Source organism: Phascolarctos cinereus, unplaced genomic scaffold (assembly GCF_003287225.1).
Source record: "Phascolarctos cinereus isolate Bilbo 61053 unplaced genomic scaffold, phaCin_HiC Scaffold_726;HRSCAF=1367, whole genome shotgun sequence".
Lineage (NCBI taxonomy): Eukaryota > Metazoa > Chordata > Mammalia > Diprotodontia > Phascolarctidae > Phascolarctos > Phascolarctos cinereus.
Window position 1 is genome coordinate 283,201,331 of NW_027556098.1, and position 9,428 is coordinate 283,210,758.

General features: G+C 40.2%; 1 pseudogene; it reads right to left on the reverse strand.

Moving 5' to 3' along the window:
- Window positions 1-4,547: 4,547 nt before the first annotated feature.
- LOC110218054 (small acidic protein-like) lies at window positions 4,548-7,863 on the reverse strand (annotated as a pseudogene).
- Window positions 7,864-9,428: the final 1,565 nt, after the last annotated feature.

Below are 9,428 nucleotides of genomic sequence, written 5' to 3' on the forward strand. Positions count from 1 at the left end.
AACAATGAGATTTGTTCAGCTAGTTACTTCAGTGGTTTGCAACCTTTGTGAGTATTTAATATAAAAAAGTGAACAGAAGTCTACATGATAGTTGTTGTCCTATTAGTAATCGTTGGTTGAGAAAACAGAATAAAAAAGAAAAAAATTAGTAATGCTTGTGAATAGCTAAAGGAAGAAAGACAATGTAAACAGAGATTGGCATATTACCTATGATAACTTGAACAGAAGGCACTATCATTAAAATATGTCAAGAAGAGGAGGTGGGATGACAAATCAGTGATATATGACCAGAAAAGTGAGGGATAACATATAGACAACTCATTGGTATTTATGATGTTGAGAGCCAGAAGAAGGGCCTCAGCACAATGGGCAGACCCCATTGTGGGTGTATGTGTGTAGTGGGTGTGCTGGTAAATGTTTAATAAGCAAACCACTTCTTTGGGTGGTGGTAGGAATGATATATGCAGGAAACACAAATTAAATTTGTTCTGCATTATTAACATTTTCTACATTACTTTCTTAAGTCTAGACAATCAATAAAATAATAATCAAGACCTGACTTGTAATGTTTGCCAATTTCTGAAATGTAAATGCTAACAATGAAAATTTAACAACTGACTCTCCTGAGTTAGTTGGAACTGGCTCCAAGATGGCCCTGGGTGGATTCCTTGTGAAAGATTTATGGAAAGACATGGATTGGTGGTCCACAGGATGAGAACACACAGATGGCTTGTGACCTATATCACTGAAAGGAGTACCCACATATAAAAGATCATAAGTCCACTGAAGTATTGAAATATTAAATCTCAATATGATCTATATATATTTGAAAAATATGTTTAAAATATATTTATTTAGGGGCAGCTAGGTGGCACAGTGGATAGAGCACCGGCTCTGGATTCAGGAGGACCTGAGTTCGAATCCAGCCTCAAACACATAACACTTACTAGCTGTGTGACCCTGGGCAAGTCACTTAACCCCACTGCCTAAAACAACAAAAATAAAAAATATATATTTATTTAGTTGACAAAATGCTGTAAGTTATGTCTATACATATGTGTGTGCATATGTATGTATGTATGTATGTATATAGACCATGGGGGAAAAGTCCCCTTCCATCAGCATATAAAAACTCCAGGAATGTAGTAACACAGGTGGCAGAAACAATGACCTAGCCTCCTGGAATTAGCTTCTCTCTGTTTCTGTCTCTCTCTGTCCCTGTCTCTCTCTGTCTTTGTCTGTCTCTCTCCCTACTCCATTTACATGGGAGAATGGAAGAGATATGAGATTTTAAAAATGGGAAATCTTAATCCCCAGAGATGTTTGATAATTGTTGGGTAAGTAACGATTACCTGATTTATAATCCATCCTTCTTAGATTGAAAATTGGGAGATAGAAGGAATGCTGACTGTAAACTAAGTGAAGTCTCTGACAGGTGGATCCAAGACCCTGGACCAGCAAGAGGAGTTGAAATAAAAGCTGAGCCAGATGAAAAGACATTGATTTTTTTTTTTTTTGCTCTAGAGAACTTGGCACCTGAGGCTAAGAATCTCCAATTGGGGCTGATGAGAGGCTTCAAAATCACAACTCTAAGGGAGTAAGAACAGAAAACCAGAGAAAAGGTTTCTTATTGGTTCTAGGCCAAGATTTCTGCCTTTTCTGAAAGAATAAGATAAGAAGACTAAGGGTTTTACCCTAACAAGGCATGACAATAGTAGATATTTCCCTGAGAAAGAAATAGCCAAAAATGTTAGCTGCATTTCAAGTAGAGCAAAATTTAGCAGAGAAATATCTGGTAGAAATTATGAGAATAAAAGAAAATGCCAGTAGCTATTCAGGAGAGACTATAAGACCAGCTAGGAGCAGGCAGGCCCAACAAGAGCAGTGCAAAGACATTATTGTAGTGTCCTATAGCAGTCCCATAGTGTGAGAGGTACAAATCACCCCTCCATGTGTGTGTCCTTACCACATGGACTTCCCATGTGTTTGTGTGCTTCCTGAATGAGCATTCTCTGCAGCAGCTAGAGTACCACAAAGGGTAGACTCCTGGATTTGAAGTCAGGAAGACTGAGTTCTGGGTAAGTCACTGAATGTCTATCTGCCTTAGTTTACTCATCTGTTAAATGGGGGTAATAATAGCACCTATCTCCTAGGGTAACTGTGAGGATCAAATGAAATAATATTTGTAAAGCACCTTTAAATTTAATAATGCTATTGTTGTTATTATTATTACCCCATCCTCTTGTATATCCTGGCCTTTATGTGTATTTCTTCATGTGTTTTCCTTATGGGTATATGCTCTCCCCACTTTTATTATGTGTACCTATGAGAGAGTGTTCCCAGGTTTATATTTTGTTGCTACTTTTTTCTGTTGTTGTTGTTGAGGCAATTGGGGTTAAGTGACTTGCCCAGAGTCACACAGCTAGTGAGCATTATGTGTCTGAGGTCAGATTTGAACTCAGCTCCTTCCGACTCCAGGGCTGGTGCTCTATCTACTGCGCCATCTAGCTGTCCCAGCTACTTTTCTTATTATGTCATTTCATCAGATGCCTTTTTTTTTAAACTAACTTTGTCCTTTGGCTGACTATTAAAGACAAACACCTTCATGGGGGCTCATGAGTTATGGTTTATGGGGATGCAGAAACATAGAGTACCTTTACACTAAGGTAGCCTTTCTATGTAAATCCAGGGTCTCAGGCCCTTCATATGTATTGTGATTTCCTGTGATTTCATCAGTGTATGGAATCCCAACCAATGCATGTCCATAATTCTCCCATAGCCTATAATAGCCTCAGAGAGTTTCTGGGTGGCAAAGGAAGGTTTGGTAACTTGCCTTTGGTTACATAGCTGGTATGTATCAGAGGCAGAACTGGATTCCGTGTTGCTTCTCTTAAGTATTCGTGATGCTGAATCATTTAGTAAGCTTTACACCATTCCATAGCCTTCCTGGAATACCTGATACACAGATTGGGAGCCACTGCTCTAGCTGATAATCAGTAGCATCGAAGGCATGAGAGTTTCTAATTTGGGGGGAAAAGAAGATAGATTTGGAGCAATGAGTATTTTGTGGGAATATGGCAGGCCTGATGGGATGACTCACCAGGGGGACTTAGTGCCTGGAGACTGAAAAGTCGGAAATGGGAGGTGGGAGAGAGATGCAGAGATGGAGGAGGGAGAATGCCCAAACCATCCTCCTCCTATTTCAAAATTTTGCCTTGGGCCTGCCCTGCAACTCAGGAAAAGGTGAAGGAGATTTTTCCATCTTCCTCTTCCTCTTCCTCCCTCATGTACCACATGACACCACTTGCTAGGACCCAGAACTCAGGCTAATACTGTTAGTGGATTAGATAGAGATTTCTGAGATGACCTTGAAACCTAACTACTAACTATGGGACTATTTGTTTGTTTTAATGTAATTGTGATTCTCTGACTGCCATTGCCCGAATACTGTGTAATGTAACACTGTTGCATTTCCACCCATCTCCTAGGGTTGTCTAGTATCCTGAGGAGGCTGAGGGAGAAGTCTATCTTCTTTCCCATTGGCTAGAGCCACTACAGACTCTGTTCGTCCCATTTTACAGTCCCAACCATTTCCAGTTTCATTTAACCATTTAGCAGTCAGTTTTGAAATATACTTCAAAAGTATGATAAAAACAAATATACTAACATTTCTGCCAATACCTAGGAGGTCATTATCTCCCCACCCCATACCATCTTGGTTCCTGGAGGAAGAGAGAAAGATGAGGTTCACAGTGTAATCTCAGTCTTTACAAAGCATTAATATCACCAAGGTCCTGTCTAAAGTCCCCTTTGGGTGAGTATATCAGGACCTTAGCTTTCCAGGACTTCCCTGCTGGGCTGACTACAATATCCAGCTTGTAATCCTGGGCTTCAAGGTCCTCATGACTCAAGCCCAGGTCAAGAACTCTGCTCATTGAACCTAGAATTGATAAGGACAAAAGAAACATGCTAAACCCCCAAATACGTTTGTTGGGGGAAAGGGAGGTGGTCCTCAGTCTCTTCCCCTATCACTGCATGGTGTCACCTGCTGTGAGTGAATGAATCTTTTCCCATACACAGCACTGGAAAAGAGAGAGCAAGACTGTCCCAATCAGTAATTTTAAAGACAGGTAGCACCTACTATACAGTCAATGGAGAGAGTGGGTTCCTATCCACATGGTAAAATAACGTGTAATGTCCCCATGTATTCTAGTTCTCTTATTTCCTAGGAGCAGGTGCTAAGCATTCCTCATGTGGGTACCCACAATTTAGGTGACCTGAGCATGCACCAAATATCCATTATATTTAAGTGGGAAAATGTGTTCTCAGATCAAGATAGCCATAAGAAGTTTTCACAAGTGGTTCACCTTGGATGGATTCAGAAAGTCCACCCATAAATTAATACTTTAACTTTGGGAGGAGGCATCTTACCTGAGAAGGATATTTTTTTTTTCCTCAGGGGATGGAAACAATTACATGGAAAGGAAGTTTCATGAAAAGTGACTTTTAAAAAAATGTGAGACATTTTTTCTAATATTCTTTTTCTTTTTAAAAAATTATTTATTGTTAGCTTTCAATATTCACTTTTATAAGATTTTGAGTTTTAACTTTTTTCATATCTCTCCCCCACCCCTCCCCAAGATGGCATGCAATCTGATATAGGCTATACATATACAATCATATTAAACATTTCCACATTAGTCATGCTGTGAAAGAAGAATCAGAACAAAAGGGAAAAACCATGAAAGAGAAAAAAACAAAAGAGAGAGAAAATAGTATGCTTTGATCTGCATTCAGATTCCATAGTTCTTTCTCTGGATGTGGGCAGCATTTTCCATCTTGAGTCTTTTGGAATTGTCTTAGATCCTTGTATTGCTGAGAAGAGCTAAGTCTATCAAAGTTGGTCATCGCACAATGCTGCCGTTACTGTGTACAGTGTTCTCCTGGTTCTGCTCACTTCCCTCAGCATCAGTTCATGTAAGTCTTTCCAGGTTTTTCTGAAATCTGCCTGCTCATCATTTCTTATGGAACAATAGTATTCCTCTACATTCATACGACACAACTTGTTCAGCCATTCCCCAATTGATGGGCATCCCCTCAATTTCCAGTTCTTTGCCACCACAAAAAGAGCTGCTATAAATATTTTTGTACATGTGGGTCCTTTTCCCTTTTTTATGGTCTCTTTGGGTAGTATTCTTAATACTAACAAGAATGGTTTTAAATCCTTTGATAGAGACAGTACTAAGGGATGGACATTCTTTCAGTGCTGCAAATTAAGAGAAGTAGAAATGGCAGGAGAAGAGAGAGGGAGAAAGGGAGATATTAGAATGGAAAAGACTCCTGGCCCAATTCACATTGTCTCCTAGAATTTCATTAGTTCATTTTTGTTAGTGGGAAGACATAGAGTAGTCAAGAGAATTCTTATTAATAGCCAGTTGTATGATCTCAAGACTATCCTTCCAGGCCCAGCTCAAGCCACCTCCTCCATGAAGCCTTCCCCATCATCACCTTTCCTTTGCCTCCTTTGCCACTGCTTTGTAATTCTCTTTATGAACATGAGTTTTGTATCACCCCTTAGAATGTAAACTTTTTTGAGGGCTGTTTCAGTAGCATTTTTGTCTTTGTATTCTCAAAGCAGGTGCCTAGCACATTTGGATACATCAGTGGATTGGTGATCTCATGGAAGAGGATGCTCCTTTAAAGAGAAACATTGAAAACTATCCACGCTTTCTCATTCTATGAAACTCTTGTTCATGTCCCACCTCTCTGGAGGGACATTGCCACCACTCTGGTGCAGGTCCTCATCACTTCATGTCTGGACTATTGCAATAGCCTGCTGGTGAGTCTGCCTGCCTCAAGTCTCTCTCAATGCCTCCATTCAGCCATAATAGTGATTTTCCTAAAGTGCAGGTCCAATCATGTCACCTCCTTGCTCAATAAACTTTACTCGCTCCCTATTGCCTCCAAGAGTAAATATAAAATGCTTTGCTGGCATTCAAAGCCCTTCATAACTTAGTCCCTACCACCTTTCCAGTCTTCTCACACCTCTCTTCCTGCCAAGTACAATTAGATCCAGTGACATGAGTATCCTTGCTGCCTCACAAACAAGACACTCCACCTCTCAGCTCCAGACATCTTCTGTGACTTTCCCCTGGGCCTGGAATTTTCTCCCTCCTCATTTCTACCTACTGGCTACTTTTAAGTCCTACTAAAATCTCATTTTCTACAAGAAGCCTTGCCCAACCCCTCTCAATTCTAGTGCCTTCCCTTTCTTATTTATTTCTCATTTAACCTATATATAGTTTGTACATATTTGCTTACTGATTGTCTCTCTCTTCAGATTGTAAGCTCCTTGGGGGCAGAGATTGTCTTTTGCCTCTTTTTGCATCTCTAGCATTAGTACAATGCCTGGCACATAGTAAGTGCTTAATAAATGTTTATTGACTGACTGACTGACCTAACTCTAGTTCTCTTGATCCCACATGGACGTCAATGGAACATGCAGGTGATCCATTAATGATTTCTCATACTTGTGGCATGACAAACCCATCCATCCTTCTGGTCATATATTTCTCAGATACTTATGTCCTGATCTTTTTCGCTTCCAAAATTTCTCCCACATTACCAAGTTAACTTTTATGAGAGCAAACATTAGGGACAAAAATAAAAAAAAAAGAATGGAACATATAGCTGTCAAAAACAGAAACACCCACAAAATAATACTAAGAAGTTTCAACAATGTCCCCCATATAATTTCATTAGAAAGGACTAAAAAAATAGCGAGGGGAGGAGGAGTCATTAGTTAGAAGGTAGATGTTGATAATGTGAATGGGAATCATATTGATTTGTCTTTTGTACAATGAAGTTCATATTTTACAAAAATGGATATAATCTTGCCCATAAAATTATAATCCATGGCATCTGAAAGCAAACACTCTTTGCAATTATTTAAAAGAAGAGCCTTTTAAAAATATATAATAAAAAGGCCCGTGCTATAGGAGCAGCCCTCCACTGTACATTATAACAATAAGGCTTACTTTGAATACAAAGACTAATCACACATTAAGAGTCATGAACCACTGGATTTAACAAACGTCATTCTGTGATTGCTCTTTGCATCCTTCTTAGCTTGGGGGTCTTCTACTTCCTCTGGCTGCTCATCAGCTTGTAGTTCTTCAGCAGATTCCTCTTTCTTTCTTTCTTTCTTTCTTTCTTTCTTTCTTTCTTTCTTTCTTTCTTTCTTTCTTTCTTTCTTTCTTGGCTAGGCAATGGGGTGAAGTGGCTTGCCCAGGGTCACACAGCTAGTAAGTGTTATGTGTCTAAGACTGGATTTGAACTCAGGTCCTCCTGAATCCAGGGCCGGTGCTCTGTCCACTGCTCCACCTAGCTGCCCCCAGATTCCTCTTTCTCAGACTCTGAATTGCTTTCAGAGTCCCCTGGACTTTCAGGGTCAGGTGAATCATCATCATCATCATCACCATCACCATCATCATCATCGTCATCATCATTCCCAGCAGCATCACCTTCCCCATGAGGATTCTCTAACTCACCAAAGCCAAGTCCACAATGTTGCTGATTTCTCCCTGATAATTTACTGTCCATACTCTGTTGATATTGTGACTCCCATTCTTCATTCATTTTCTTATCTTCTTCCCCTGTTCTGAAGTGAGACGACCCATGATCTCCTGTAACAAGACAGCCAGTGTGTTCTTTCTTTCCAGCTCCCATTAGTGTTAAGAACTTTTGTTTTGTTTCTTCATTGCCCAGGTCAGCTGCCTCCCAGTTTCTAGACCCAATCTCTGGAGCTGGTGTCGGTAGAGACTTGCATTGTTTCCCGGGATGGCTTCTTTGGTGGGCAGCATCCTAAAAGGCTCTTCCAGGGATTCTCCTGGCTTGGTGTCACACTCATTTACCCATTTGTATATATAGATATCTCTCTACCAAATTCTTGCTACGCTCAGAGTCTGGACCATATAAATTAACGCTTCACAACATGAAGCCTTGTTCTCTCATTTTTACATGTGTTTTGGCTTACCAAATAGATTATAAACTCCTCAAGGCCAAGATCATTCCTTATTCTTCTTGGTGTCCCCCCATGTCGTCCAGCACAGTATGAGGCACATTATTGGTGCTTAATAAATACCCCTTTGCTGACTGAGTGAAATTATGCTGGGGCTCTGTCCATCAGAGCCATACCTCTCAGTAGTTCTAGCTATCTCCGTCTTCTTCTTTGTGGGTTTCCTCCCCTTCTCATCACCTCAGTTAGCAATCAACAAACATTTATTAAGCACTTATAAAATGGTAGGCACTACTTCTCAGAAAGAAAAAAAATTCAGTCACTAATGTCTTCGTGAAGAACACATTTTAGTCCTGAAAACCAAGGCTAGTTCTCCCAGAGTCCTTTTCAAGGGCCTCAGGGCTTAGAAAGCATAAATTCCCCTCCTAGTTCTGAGGGACTGGCTCAGCAGGTTGGTTATGAGCTCTGTACCTCAGTTTTCCCATATGTAAAATGGGGATAATAATACCTGCCTCCTACCTCCCTCACAGAGAAGTTGTAAGATAATGTTATAACATGCTTTAAGATCCTTAGATGAAAGGTGCAATATAAATGTAAAGTATTATTATAGAACCCAGAACCATGGAGAATGATGGAAACTCCATTGTTCAGGATGTTTATAACTAGGCTAAAGGACACATCAGAAGTCTTACTATAGTGGGACTCTTGGGCTATTGCACCAGGTAGCCTGGCCAAGAGAATTAACATCACATAGCCAGAGTAATAGAAATGAGGTAATGAGCCCAAGAAACTGAAGTAAAGTTTCCTACTGAGTTTCGGTTGAGTTTTCCTTGAAAAATGTCAAGGCCGAAAGACCAACAGAAAAGTATTGTATCTCACTTTCTGCACAGGTCAGATGAAAGATGTGTTTACTAGTGTTCTCTTTTCATACTGGTCCACAAGGCATTCTGGGAGTCCCTGAGTTAAGCATTGGAATTTGGGTTCAAGGCTGCATTTGGTTACAAATTGCTCCTTGTGCTCTGTTAAAAAGGGAATCTAGGGAGAGGTAGAGGGCAAAGGAATTGGCAAGAAATGAGTAGGTATCCAATTCTATTCCATAAGAATGTATGGAACATCACGTGTCCAAGGTAACCCAGGGGAGGAAAGTGGGACTCTGCATGTGTATGCTGGGCAAAGGTGGGAGGTAGGGGACACACTTGATATTTTGGCTCATACGTTGCTCACTTCCTTTTCTGAAATCCTTGATGACATTCTTTATAGGGAGATGGGATAGTGTCATTGACAGAGTGTTACAAATGAATGAAAAAATCAACTGAATGAAAGAGTGAGTGAAAAAGCATTTAAGCACTTACTATGCGCTAAACATTTGGTATACAAATAAAAAAGCTAAAACAGTCTGTGTTCAAGAAGT